The sequence below is a fragment of the Pelodiscus sinensis genome, chromosome 9, assembly GCF_049634645.1.
Source record: "Pelodiscus sinensis isolate JC-2024 chromosome 9, ASM4963464v1, whole genome shotgun sequence".
Taxonomy (NCBI): domain Eukaryota; kingdom Metazoa; phylum Chordata; order Testudines; family Trionychidae; genus Pelodiscus; species Pelodiscus sinensis.
Genome location: NC_134719.1, coordinates 22,259,259 through 22,273,611, shown reverse-complemented (window position 1 = coordinate 22,273,611; position 14,353 = coordinate 22,259,259). Strand labels below are relative to the sequence as shown.

The 14,353-nt window shown below is 39.8% G+C and overlaps 1 long non-coding RNA gene across 1 annotated transcript in view; it reads left to right on the top strand.

Annotated features, from left to right (window-relative positions):
- LOC106731868 (uncharacterized) overlaps window positions 1-14,353 on the top strand; it is a 35,112-nt gene that overhangs the window by 11,538 nt on the left and 9,221 nt on the right. Inside the window, exons 2-3 of the long non-coding RNA XR_012905920.1 lie at window positions 1,739-1,801; window positions 6,219-6,325. This is a non-coding gene — a long non-coding RNA (uncharacterized LOC106731868). The remainder of the gene's footprint in view (window positions 1-1,738; window positions 1,802-6,218; window positions 6,326-14,353) is intronic.

The window sequence follows — 14,353 nt, the reverse complement described above, 5'->3', positions numbered from 1 at the left end:
CCCCAAATTCCTGTTAAATGTAGTCTTTTGATCATCCAGACTGACAATAATACATACCATTTGCATTTAATTCAAAGGGCTCATAAGATACTTAAATGTAATTCAGTAAGATTTATTTGAGAATATTGCAAGATATTGCTACATCTATCACAATTCCAGTCCAAACATGTATGATCCAAAGAAGTCACAGGCATAGAGAGGACTCAATATTATATCAGGGTCAAATTTTCAATCATGACCTCTGATATTGCATGCCTGTAATTTAGAGGAAGGATTCTATTGTGGTTAAGATACTACCTTAGAACTTCCTGTATGACCTTGTCTTCTCTGTCTCTGTCTGTCTATCTTTCAAGAGAAGGATGCAAATGAAGACATTCAAAATTGCATATGAAGCCGGGATTTAAATATCCCATGCTTCATTTGCATATTTGCATTCTGGTGCTATTTTGAAATAGTGCTATTTCGAAATAACAGACGCTGTTAAGACGTAGTTATTTCAAGAGAAACCCCTTCTCTCAAAATAACCCTTATTCCTTTTACAATGAGGTTTACCAGTTATTTTGAGAGAAGGGCAAATAACTGGTAAATCTCATTGTATGAGGAATAAGGGTTATTTTGAGAGAAGGGTTTTCTCTCGAAATAACCACGTCTTAACAGTGTCTGTTATTTCGAAATAGCACCATAATGCGAATATACAAATGAAGCATGGGATATTTAAATCCCGGCTTCATTTGCAATTTTGAATGTCTCATTTGCATCCCTCTCTCAAAAGAGGGTACAAGTATAGACATACCCTTAGGGCTCGTCTACACTGGCCCCTTTTCCGGAAGGGGCATGTAAATTTCATGAGTCGTCGTAGGGAAATCCGCGGGGGATTTAAATATCCCCCGCGGCATTTAAATAAAAATGTCCGCCGCTTTTTTCCGGCTTTTAAAAAAGCCGGAAAAGAGCGTCTACACTGGCCCCGATCCTCCGGAAAAAGCGCCCTTTTCCGGAGGCTCTTATTCCTACTTTGAAGTGGAAATATCTTTGAAGTAGGAATAAGAGCCTCCGGAAAAGGGCGCTTTTTCCGGAGGATCGGGGCCAGTGTAGACGCTCTTTTCCGGCTTTTTTAAAAGCCGGAAAAAAGCGGCGGACATTTTTATTTAAATGCCGCGGGGGATATTTAAGTCCCCCGCGGATTTCCCTACGACGACTCATGAAATTTACATGCCCCTTCCGGAAAAGGGGCCAGTGTAGACGTAGCCTTAGTGTTTACACCACACCAATAGATAAGTAGATTTGTGCATGTAATCCAGTCACTTAAGGTCCAGTTATTCAATGTACATATGTAATACCAGACGAAGGGTCCATTTCTATGGGATCAGTCAATTAAGTGCACAAATATGGATGAGATCAGTCTGAGGCCAACATCTCTGAAATAGCCTCAGGGCATCTGAGGAAGAATTACCCACTCATCACTTTCTGCAAAATGGACTCTGACTTGGAGCACACTGGAACATAGAGAGATATTTCCATGAAAAGTTTTCTCAGAGCCATTTCCCACTTTCTTTAAAACAAATTTCTGATGACTATGTGGCTTAGTATTTTGTATAATTTATATGCACTCAGAGTTGCTCTGAAACCTAAATAATGTGTTCTAATACATTTTGGGGGGAAATCCCAATCCCTACCATCCCTGCTGGGTTAATGTACAGCTGGTTCTTTGATCTTTGGGTTCCATCTATTTTACTTGCAGAAGAGGCAAAGATAATGGAAGACAGCAAAATTCTCACAAGCTGGTGAGAACTGAAGATGTAAGGTACTGTACAAATGCAAATTATCATTATTAATAATCATAATAGTAATCATTAGTACATTTCCAATTACATGCTAATGATTCTTTGGCTTCCTTTACAAAATCACTTCTATTAATTTCTATTTTATGAATAAAAGTTTTGTAAAAGCAATGTTTACCACTGCTTAGAAACCTTGCCAGAAATCAAGCCCACTGAGAACCCTATTAATGTGTAAAAGTTCTATTGTGTTTATATGGTAACATTTCTCAGTGCTTCTAGTGAAACTGGGTCATTAATATTAATTTTATTTTAATTTGGAGCCAAGCTAATAAAATTATACTTTAACGAACTTACTACATTTCTTACAAAGTTTAAGAAATACTGAGTGGAAAAATGCAATGGGATAATAAGAAATGTGCTTGAGAGGTGAAAGCTGAGTATACAGAAAAGAAAAGATTAAATATACTTTCACCTTTAAACACAACTCCCTTCCTTAGCATTTTGGGCTTTCTTATGCTGCAATCAGAAAGTTTATTGCAATATGAGATCTTATGGTTTGTCTTTTGAATGACACCTCAGGCTGTTCTGAGCCTCACACCCCTCATCTTGGTGATAAAAGGGTCAGTTGCCTCTCTTCAGTATGACTTGCAAAAACTACCTTAAGAACAGCCAATTACTTCTATTGGGTTAAATAAAACAAAATGTATTCAACACAGGAGAAAAAGAGAACCAATTAAATACATTGCAGAGCTTCATACTGCTGCTAAGGTTGACACAAGCCTTTTTAGGAAGGCAGAAAAAGTCTTTTTGTATTGCAGATGAAGTTTAAGTAGAAGGTCTGACATCTGAGGTTAAGTCACTATCTTCCTCAGCTCCTCTTTCATATAATTCCTGCTCTTTACTCTGGGTCTCTCTCCCTCTCTAACCTTTCACATGACTGCTGAATCCATCTTGGGGGGCTGGTTGTGAATGCTGCTTTAATTTTACCCATTTCTTGTCTTTGGACTTGATCCTATTCCCATTAACTTCAGTAGAAAGACCTCTATATTGAGGATATAAAACCTGCTGCTACTGAAGGCAGCTGGAAAATTTGAAGGAAAAGGGGAAGGCTTAGACAGACTTTGTGACAGTTACTGGGCAACAGGGAAGAAAAACAGTAGCCATTTTGTATGCCTAATGTACATTTCAAGATTTGCATCTAGTATCTAAAATCTGTCTTGCACACGGGGTATACCCAGACACAAATCCTGAAGGAGAGGCCAATTAACATATTTGGGAGCACCTGGGAGAGAGAGCTAGCAAACTAGGCTTGATTAATAATGGAGCCCAGCTGGGGAGGGTCCTGGGTGGTGATTATAAAGTCAGGAGCAAGCCCTTGCCCACCCCCTGCCCTTGGGGGAGAGAAACAGGGCTTGTATTTGCTTTCTGGGGCAGAAATAATTCTGGATGCTAGTAGGCATTGACCTAGCTCTAGGATCCTTAGAGTAAACACAGAGTGGAGTGAGGGCTTGGGTTCCCCAACCCCCACAGAACTCAGAGACAGAAGGAAAACTTGTCATTGGATTATAACTGGTTAAACTTTTTGTGCCCAACTGGAAGGGATGGACTAATGTATAACCTGTCCAGAAGGCCAACTAGGTCAAAGAGACACCACTCCAGCCATACTGTGACTGCTGGTAGGGAAATAGCCAGGCATAGCAGCTACAAGAAGGTGCTTCTGTGGTGAGTGAGCACTTCTATGTGCCTGATTCTGTGGGAAGTAATGAAATGAACTGAGAGATTCAGATCCAGGTCTTGTAACTGGGTGTGTTGAAGTAATTTATTGAACAATAAAACAACTAAACAATGTAGCCAGGAATAACATCAGGGAAGTGTTTCAGAGATTGATGCCTCAAAGCAGAGGCAGTAGGCATCCTCCTATTCCATGGTGTTCATACAGGTGGCACCCTTAACCAAACCCTATTCCCTCAAACTCTTTTTCCACATTTCAAGTCTCCTACAGCTCTATTCCAGTATCCCCACAATACACCATTTAGAAATGTCCTTCAGAGCAAAGAAGTAGTTGAAGGGCTGTATAGAAAAGGAGTGTGAGGGTGACAGAGGATATGGGGAAGCATACGTCTATACTACAGGCTTCTTGTGCAAGAACTGTTTTGCTCAAGAGTTCTTGCACAAAAAGTCTTGTGCAAGAGCACATCCACACTGCCATGAGCTTTTGTGCAAGAGCATCCAGGGCAGTGTGGGTGCTCTCTTGTTTAAGAAACCCCTATTGCCTCTCAACACTGCCTTCTTGTGCAAGTGTTGCCCTCTGTTCCAACGCTTTACTATAAACTTACTTGAGCAAGAACACACTTGCAGTGTAGATGCTCCACAAGTTTTTGCGCAAGAACAGGCTTTCTTGCGCAAAAAGCCTGCAGTGTAGATGTAGCCATGGAGAAAAAGCAGCAGGGTTGTGGGGTTAAGATATGAGGGAGGGATGATGTTTTATGGGAGGCATAGGGATGTAGAGTGAACAAGATTGTGGGAGGTCAGAGGGAAAAAAATTGTGTAGAAAGAAATAAGTGGAAAAAACAGCTTGCACAAGAAGGAAGAAATGCTGAGCAACCACTAATGGTGTTCATCAGATAGATTTGTGCTCTTCTAAACTACCTGTAGTTTTCTAATGAGTGATTGCACATAAATGCAACATTAAATTTTTATCTAGTATGATTGTTTTAATGCTAGAAAGGTGGCACAAAAGGACAAAGTTTACACCCCCAAATCTGTTATCTCATTTCCTATTTATTATCTTCAATTTTTAGTGGATAAATGACATTTAAATTAATGACAGTGTGAAGTTCTAAGTCATTTTGAATGTAAGGAAAAATACTGAAATTGTACTTGACAACTAAGAATGGGTGAAAATGATGGATCTTAGTTTGCTTGAATTTGACACACTTTTTTTATAACCATACTGTGGAAAGGTGACATTTCTGCACCCCTTCCCCCCCAAAAAAGACAATCTATAAAGCTCAGGCCCCTTTTTAATTTAAATCAAGCCTAAGTTTATAAGATGACAAATTGACCTACTCTTCCATCAAAGGCCTCTAAGGGCTTGTTTTTAAGGCAGAATTTGCTTTAGGAAAATGTAGAGCTTGCCAATGACAATTTTTGTCATCTCATACAAGTTAACTCAGTCTTTCTAGGTAGTTAAAAAAAATCTCATATGTGAAGTAGGGACTGAGCCATGTGATTCCATTCAAAGTAATGCAGTATGTGTGGCTAAATCCCCTAAAGCACATTGGCAAATCTCAACTTTATTTGAACATGTATGTATTTAGTGTAGAGTCTTACACAAACTCACCATAAAGGGCATTCATCCAAAGTCCTGACAACCCTTGACTGACATCTTAAAACCTAGGGACTTAAAGTGACTAAGGTGCTACTACTTCACATGCTCGCTGGTGATGTAACCAATATTAAATCTACATTAAACTGGGTCTAGCTGCATGATAGTGCATTACTGTGGTACTTGAGTTCCTGTTAATAGTTCCAGGCTTTTCATTGAGTTGGACCTTTTAAAATAGAAATAAACAATTTACTTTTACAGAATGCTTCATTCCTATTTGCTGACACTTTTCAACCCCTTGCTCAAGATTTTGGGGTTTTTCCATTCTTGTATTTCCACTGACTTGTTTATTAAGTGCCAGTCATGTGTTTACTATCCAATATTCTTAATAGAAGAAGGAAATTGTCTGTGGCAAGTTTCAATGGAATAATGTTTATTCCATAACGTACAGTACCAGCATAGAGCATTATAATTTTACGTATGAACTGATACCTTATTTAATTCCTTAGTGTCCGTACTTCATTTGTTAATTTGATTTTTAATTTTAGACCTGTATAACAAATGCAAAATAGGGATGCAATGTTAAAATAAAATTGAGAAGACTGCAATACATTCTGATTTTTGCATTAAGGCCTTAACACTGTAATATACTTAAGAGTGTGCCTAATTTTAAGCACATCAGTAATCCCAGGTCAGTGGCAGTATTTGAGTCTTTAAACACCATACTGAATCAGAGTCTAATTTTGGAAATAAATATTTTCAATTCATTGTGAAAGATCTGTATGTATCCCTTGAATACAAGTGACATTACCACTAGTGCATCATTTAAAATTTTCCTATTTAAAACATGTATCTCTGCAGATTAGATATCTTAAAGGACTTTATGTTTTGCAAAGGATTTTATATTGCACACTTTTGTAGGAAGAAAATTAATTCACATATATTACTGCAAGGAAGTCCCAGTTGCTAAAGCTCCTGCCAGAAAAGGTTATTTGTAATGACCAAATTCGTCACTGTTTGGAATCTCGTAAAGGTCACAATAGAAGGTTTTCACTTGTTTTAAATAAAATTCTGTATTTTAAAAATAAATATTCTTTACTTTCATTTCATAGAAATATCAAAGCTATTTGCACTATAATTTACTTTTTGAGCTCCTGACATTTACCCAGCTGACTATCTTTGGAGAACAATCGCTTGATTTGGCTGGGAAACGCTATAGGTAAGAAAACTGCAATGCATCATACTGCAATTTGTAACTGACAAAGTGCATGGGCTTTGCAGCTTAAAGGGTGAGCTTGTGTAGCATATTTGTGTCTCTGAGGGAGCCCAAATCTGAAACTAAGCTTTTTAGTAGTCAAATTTGATAAATAAGGAATACCCCTTGAAAACATACTGTCCCAATTAAATTAATATAATAGAGTACAACCTGACAGCTTGTTAACTGTTCACTGCAATCTATGCAGCAGACTGGGATAGGGAGTGAAGAATGCTATTAGTCAAATGTAACTACAGGAGGAAATTTTGTTAGATCAGTTCAAATTAACCGAACATAGAGCATAGGTTCAAATCTCAGACAGAGGATTGGAAACATTATTATTCTTTGAGCTAATAACCCTGGAGACTGGAAATGTGATACAGGGCCTGTCACAGGCTGCCTCTTCCAATCCAGACCCAGAAAGCGGTGACCAAAAGCAGGTATAACTGTTAGCTGAAGTTCCTACTGAGACAAATTTTGTATTTGGCTAGAATACAAGCAAACATCACTCACTTGATGTAAAAGCATATATGAACACTCACAACCAGTAAAGATTTTCTTCTAGACAGCAGCTCAATCTTGATTTTCAGTAACAGCCTTTCAAATTGCAACTCACTAGCAACATAAAATATTGAGTGTAGGTGCGCTACACATAAGGATGTAAATTACACTAATGATGTAGTAATGTGTTTAGGGAGCACAGCTTCTCAGAGTTGCTGTTAGGAGTGACAGCATTTTAAAATCTAGAAATAAACAATGAAATTATTAGGAATATTAATTCAATCTCAAGGAAATTGGAAGAACAGTGTCATTCTGGTCAATTTCAGAAATGTATCCCTGTATCCTCACCTCGACTAATGAGAGATAAGATTGAAGGACTTCACTCTTCAAATGCATCCTCATGTCTGTACATATCCTCTGAAAATGTTTCTTACATACAACGGCATCAACCATGAGCTGCTGGTTAACCCTTTCATAGGTCTCGCAGGGCATGTCTACACTGCAGCGTTATTTTTGAATAGTGGACGTTATTCCAAAATAACAAAGAGCGCATCTATACAGTAAGCCATTATTTCAAAATAATGTCAAGCTGGAGTACTTCTTACTCTGACTCCTGTAACCCTTATTTCATGAGGAGTAAGGAAGTCAAAGGAAGAATATTCTTCCTTTGACTTCCTGCTGTGTAGACTGTGCCAAAAGCCAAATTAAGCTATTTTGGATTCAGCTATGCTATTGACGTAGCTGAAGTTGCATTACGTAATTCATTGGCAACATTGAGAAGTGTACATGTCTCATTAAGAAGCTGCCTGATCTTTTTATTGTTACTCTTGTCCTTTCTCTTTGTTTATACAGAACTTATTTTTTGTGTCCTGCCTGCATGGCAAATTCAGACCCCTGTAGCCAGACAGGAACCCCCTGTAACATCCATTTTTGCTTGCCTGGAGCATACAAGGCACACAGAGCAGAAGGCCCAGGCTGTGTGACCGTGAATGGCTATGAACAGAGATATTCCAATTGCTGACCAAGAGGCTGCCAAGGAGTGCCCTTGACTTAACCCATATTGATACGAACACACAGCCGTCCGTGGGGGGAGGAATCTCTCGCCCAGTAAAAAAATGTCTAATACAATTTAATTATCTCTCTTGCAAGTGTAAATTAACTTGAAACTTACTTGTAAGAACTGGCGCCACAAAACGGACCAGTACAATTTGGCATCTTAAGATAAGAAAGAAGATACGGGCCCCCAGGGGTATAAAGATGGGTCCAGCAGCACATTTACTTTGAGCGTCAATCTACCATCTATCTGCTGGTCGGGTTAGGTGTTTGATCTCCCAAGGTTCCGAGGGGACGCCCACCTCGTATTCGTCTTTCCTAGGAATTGATAGACTGGCCCTGGCCTAACACGCTGGAGCCGAGAGGCACAGAAGGGGGTAAAAATTGTACCTGGATGTGGTCCTTTGTCTTAAGCATACACATAGACTTAGAGCTCTTTAAAGATTAAGCTGTCACTTGGTACCATTATTTCTATTTTCTATCTTTATTTTCTTTGTAACCATTTTTAAAATCTGTATTTGCTAACAGTTAAGAAAGAGAGCAATAGCCATTGTAACCATATGATTTATAAGTCTTTTTAATAAACCTGTAACTGTTTAAGCTTTTAACCTGACTCCTTCAGTTGCTGTAACAGAACCAAGCACAATTTAAAAGAACTTCAGTCAGTCATAAGGGACAGGTATACGAAGAGCTTGGGCTGACAGGTCAGTTGGGGCACCTCTCAGTCTTTCCCAGGCTGCCCGCTGCGAAAGAATCTTGCATTCTAGCAGTTAAAATCTGAGGTGTAATAAGCTCTTCCTAAAAGGGGTGTTTGTTGGCCTGCTGGCTACCCTCTGCAACGGGACCCTGGTCCTAGCAGTAATGACACGGACGTTAAACCTTTTCTCGGAAACACACACACACACACACACACACACACACACACACACTGCCCTGACCGTCGGCTGACAGCCCCAGGTACGGTCTTTAACACAGTTCTGGGTACTCAAAAATATGTAATCATCATTACACCTCAAGTTGAATACATGCACATATGAACTGTATATTCCTAGCAATCTCTTGTGAATCCATTTCCTTGTGATCCCTGCTCTCATTGCCTTTCTAGTATAAAAGGAAAGTATTTTTCTCACCCACTCTCAACTAAACAACTATTGATATGTTGGTTAATTCACAATAGAATACCTCTAATTTTATTTATATAACACATCGTTTTGTACCTAGAACTAACCCCACTAACGTGAGGTTTACAGAGTACACACTGCCACAGATTGAACTGACAATAATTCACCAGTGTTGCATCATTTTTCAGCATATTAAACACCCCTCTGATGTTTGCTTTCATGGGAGATGAAGTCATTCCTAGAAAGGGGGAGTGAGGGTTATAGTAAAACACAGCCATTTCTGAGATGTAAAATTCTTGCTGAGTGAGTTGCTTAAAACAGGTTCAGAAAACAAAGGTATGAAAGATTGTTTGACAAGACATACAAAATATTAGTCACAAAGTACACTAATTGTACCTTCCACCTACTGGCTAGAGGAAAATCAGTGACTTGAAATCATTTTCCAGGGCCAAGGGAATAATTACTGGCTAATTGAGCTATGTTTTTATGCTTGGAGCAACTGGTTGCTAATCTATACTATCATCTCCCAGAGTTTGAAAATCTTTTATCCCTCTTCCCTCGGGCCTGATTCACTGGTGTCCTAAGGCTCCTTTTTATGCTGGGGTAAATTCCTGTACTGTGACTACTCCTGGCTGCTGCAACAGCTCATGAGGCTGGAGGGAGCCTGGGCAAATCAGACCAGGAGATTGCTTTAATCTGTACACCAGCCTCTGCACCTCACTAAGTAGGGTAGAGCCACCCTCCTAAGCAGGTGAGTAGCTCCTTGGCTCCAGTGCCCAAATCCACCAGCAGACAATGGTGAGCAGGCACAAGGGGAAACAAGCAGTACTTGTGAAGGTCTGTAGGGAACTGTTTCTCTAGAGGAGAAATGAAACCTTATCAGAGTTTTCCTTTGGTCAGTGGAGTTGAAGCTTCATGTAAGGAATGGGCTTAAAGCTCAATCTAGCTCTAACTAGTCATGTTCTAAAATCTTTATTAGAAATTCACACAAAGGAAACTTCCTCAATCCCTATGAATGAAACACATGACATGAATGAACAATATGATTTGGGGCCAAGATTGCCCAAAAGAATTTAGGCTCCTAACTCCCCTATTTAGGCACTCAAGCCCAAAATGTAGGAACTTTGGAGAGTCGCAGAAGCCCTGCTAGGCTCCCGTTTAACCATAGAGGCACTTAAAATCCCTCTGCCTAAATTTTTGCCATAAGTCTCCTAAGTTTCTGCTTCTGAGCACATGCAGAAAGCCTTGATTTATGCATCTGGATCATCAAACCAGGAGATGTGGTGCATGGTTCTGTAGGCTTACTCTGAGCATACCTACTGGATTGGGCCCCAGACAAGATCCAGCCAAAGGAGGAGGAGCCTCACTTTTATCCCAGTGCTTGGAGCATCCACCTGGGATGTAGGAGTTTTGAATTTAATTACTTCCTCTTCTGGAAGGGGAGTAAAAATGTAATCAGGGATTAGCCTTCCCAGAATTTCTCTTTCCTGTAGGGATCAATGATTGGAGCTGGAGAGCTGGAAACTGATTCTCCCATGTGAGAAGCTAACAGGCCTATAGTCTTTTGCTAGGAGAGTAGGCATAAAAGATACCTTCTACCTACAGCTGGAGCAATAGCTTTTGAGGAAGCAGGCAATTATTTAAATTGAATAATATTTTCATTCTGTTTCCCTTAGTTGTGTAAGAGGCATTTGGGTGAAAAGTTCCTGCTGGGAATAGGTTATGGCTTGAGTAATCTAGTATCTGCTAATAAGTAAAGAACTGGTACTTTATTCCTTTGGTGTCTCTATGGCAAGGAGAACAAACTGGCTTGTCAGAGTAATTCTTTGATTTTTACTGTAGCTGCAAGTAGCCCAATGACAAATCTCTCTTTTTAGTCTGTTGGCTAATTTTTCCTTGGTGGCCTGTTTTTATCTCCCCTTCACTAAGACAGAGGTGCTCTTTCACCTTGTTGAACCAGCCTGACCACCAGTGATGCAAAGCTGTGTGTGCTGCTATTCTTTCTTGCAAGTTGTACCATGGGAGGGTAGATATTGGGCCTAACTAATGGAGGATGCTACGGGAGGTGCAGGAGATATGATATTCCTTACCAGCCCAGGCTAAGGACAATTTCTGCCCTGGTTTGTGCTGCTATATGTTGTGCCTTGTGGAAAAGGACTTGCAAGTGCCTTTCACAGATATATCTTTGTTCACATGGATGTCCAGTATCGGGGGCTTGCATAGATCAAAAGGACAGAGTTCAGCATGACCACAGCTGAGGTATAGACATGACTTGGGATAATTGTAGGGTTACCATATTTGAACTTCAAAAAAGAGGAGATCCTGAGAGGGAGTGTATCAGTATCTACCAATTCACGTTGTATTAATGTGTTATATACTATATAATTATACTATATAATGTGTTTATATACTATAACTCATTAATACAACGTGAATTGGTAGATACTGACACACTCCCTCTCAGGAGTCTCCTCTTTTATGAAAGTTCAAATATGGTAACCCTAGATAATTGTAGACTGGGTTCTAGGAGGGTTACCATGCATGTGCTTTACTTATGATAAATTTAGCTGCTCTGCTTCTGTTTTCTCCCTATGTGCTGTGCGAGTTTGAAAGCTGTGACTTCACCTCCTCCAATTCAATGCCTTTGTGAGGTAGAAAAATGCTCTGCACTCCTCTCTGCTGTTCAGATTATAACTTGCTATCAGGTGGGGATATTAAAATCTGCATATTACTTAATGCTTTTGACCCACAACATTTATGCCCAAATAAATCTGTTAGTCTTTAAGGTGCCATAGGACTACTCCTTGTTTTTTACAGGTACAGACTAAAATGGTAACCTCTCTGATACTTAATGGTATGCTATCACTTAAAAATATGATTTCCACTCTAAGGGTGTGTCTAGACTACTGAGTTTTGTCGACAAAAGTGGACTTTTGTCGATAAAACTATACCAGCGTCTACACTACCACTGAGTTCTGTCGACATAACGTCGACAGAACTCAGCAGTTTTGTCGACACTGGTATACCTCATTTTATGAGGCATAACACCTTCTGTCGACAGAGTTCTGTTGACAGAAGGTGTTATTGCCTGTAGGATTGCGTCTAGACTACAGGGTTCTGTCGACAAAGCAGCTTGCTTTGTCGACAGAACTCAATGTGTCTGGACGCTCTTTGTCGACAGAAGTTTTGTCAACAGATACTGTCGACAAAACTTCTGTCGACAAAACCCAGTAGTCTAGACGTACCCTTACATGCCACTTGTAGGCTTGACTACGTGATTTGGTAGAGTCTTGCATTGTGGTTTACGGTATGGATAACCTGTCCCTGTACTCCGGATGAGTAAAACTACTAAAGGACAGTGCTTTCTCCATTACCTTCCTTTGTAAATGTGCTTTCCATTCAGATTGGTATTTATCTGCTCTTCAGAGATTTTTTTTTCCAGCAGAGTCTAATCCTTCCCACTTGACTTTTTGAAATGCCACACATCTTAGTGATTGAAGACAAAGAAAGTAAAGGTGCAGCCTATGTCTCAACAACTGTGCTTTATCAGCTAATGAGACTGTTGTACATGAGCATGGTCAGAAATGTATTGTGTGCTCTTCAACAGTGTATGGCAATGCTAACATATTATCCTGGCTCTTTATAAGTGCTCCAGAGTGTCTCCATTATATCTGCACGCACTTCAGAATTGGAATTAATTCGAAAGAGCTACGCTACTTTTCCCACTTATCTAACATGAGGGCTTGTAGATATATCCATAAACCAGACTGAGGGACAAAAGAATCCACCAAAATACTATTAATATTTGGGAATCTGAACTTCTTGAGCAGCTAGGCTTGTTAAACAGCCTGCCTTTGTATCTGTATTGAAATCAAAGTGTCATCTTCATCTATTTAGGAGTGAATAAGGATCTCAGTTGGTTAATGCACTGCAAAGGCAGTTGTTTTCCCTTTCTAGATATCCACATCTCTTCATCAAAGGCTGTGAAGGAGCCACTCCCACCTGAACTTGATTAGCCTCAGTAACATAAGCAATGTCTTCCTTATATATCCATGCTTCTGTAACTCTCACTCCAATTCATCTGATGAAGTGGGTTTTACTCATGAAAGCTTTTGCCTCCTGCAGTTACAGACAAACTCTGAGGGTATGTCTACACTTGCAGCCTAATTCGAAATAGGGCTGCAAATGTAGGCATTCAAAATTGCAAATCAAGCCAGGGATTTAAATATCCTGCACTTGATTTGCATCTTCTTGGTCGGGCGCCATTTTTTGAAATTGACAAGACCGGACTAACTGTCCGCATCTACACATGGCAGTGAAACGGCCGTTCAAAATAAAGCCCTATTTTGAACTACCTGTTATTCCTCCTGCAATGATGTTTAACAGATAGTTTGAAATAGGGCTTTATTTCGAATGGCTGTTTCACTGCCGTGTGTAGATGCAGGAAGTTAGTCCGGTCTTATCAATTTCAAAAAATGGCGCCCGACCAAGAAGATGCAAATCAAGTGCAGGATATTTAAATCCCTGGCTTGATTTGCAATTTTGAATGCCTACATTTGCAGCCCTATTTCAAATTAGGCTGCAAGCGTAGACATACCCATAGATGATAAACTCTATGTAACTACATCTTCTAATTTATTGGATGTGGAGTAGAAAATTCTATTTCTGTAGATACAGGAGGCCCCTGACTTGTGACATGATCCATTCCTGGGGAAGCGTCACAAGTCAGGGGCATCGTAACTCAAGTCCTCATTTACGATAGGTGCCATGCGCCATCGTAATTGCAGGTCAAGGACATAAGTCCAGGGGTTTCTGGCCCCTTCCGCACTTACAAAAATTGTTGTAAGTGTAGAGGTTCTGAATTCAGGTGGTTGCATGTCGGGGGCCTCCTGTACATTTTTTTGAAAAGACCATTTTTTCAGCATTTACAAAACACAGTACATCAGTACTTAAAACAAACCTGTGAAGAAGACCAATGTTGGCTTTTTATATGTGATTAACAGACTGTTTTTTTTAAGAGCTTGATACTAGGATTGATGCAGGAGATTTTGGCATGAACACCTATGGCCTGTGACATGGAAGAGGTCAGACTCAGTGATTGCAATGGTCTCCTCTGGCCTTAAAAAAAACCCCAACATGATTCAGGATTAGAATTTGGGAATTCTTGGCTTCATCTGTGCTCAGTCTTATACAACACTGCCTTCTACATTTTGAGGACTATTGATAGCTTTAGAAGCATACAGAAGGGAAATCATTGGCACAGTATTTTGCAAACTTATGGTAGAACGAACATGGAAGCAATTGCTGCTAATGTATG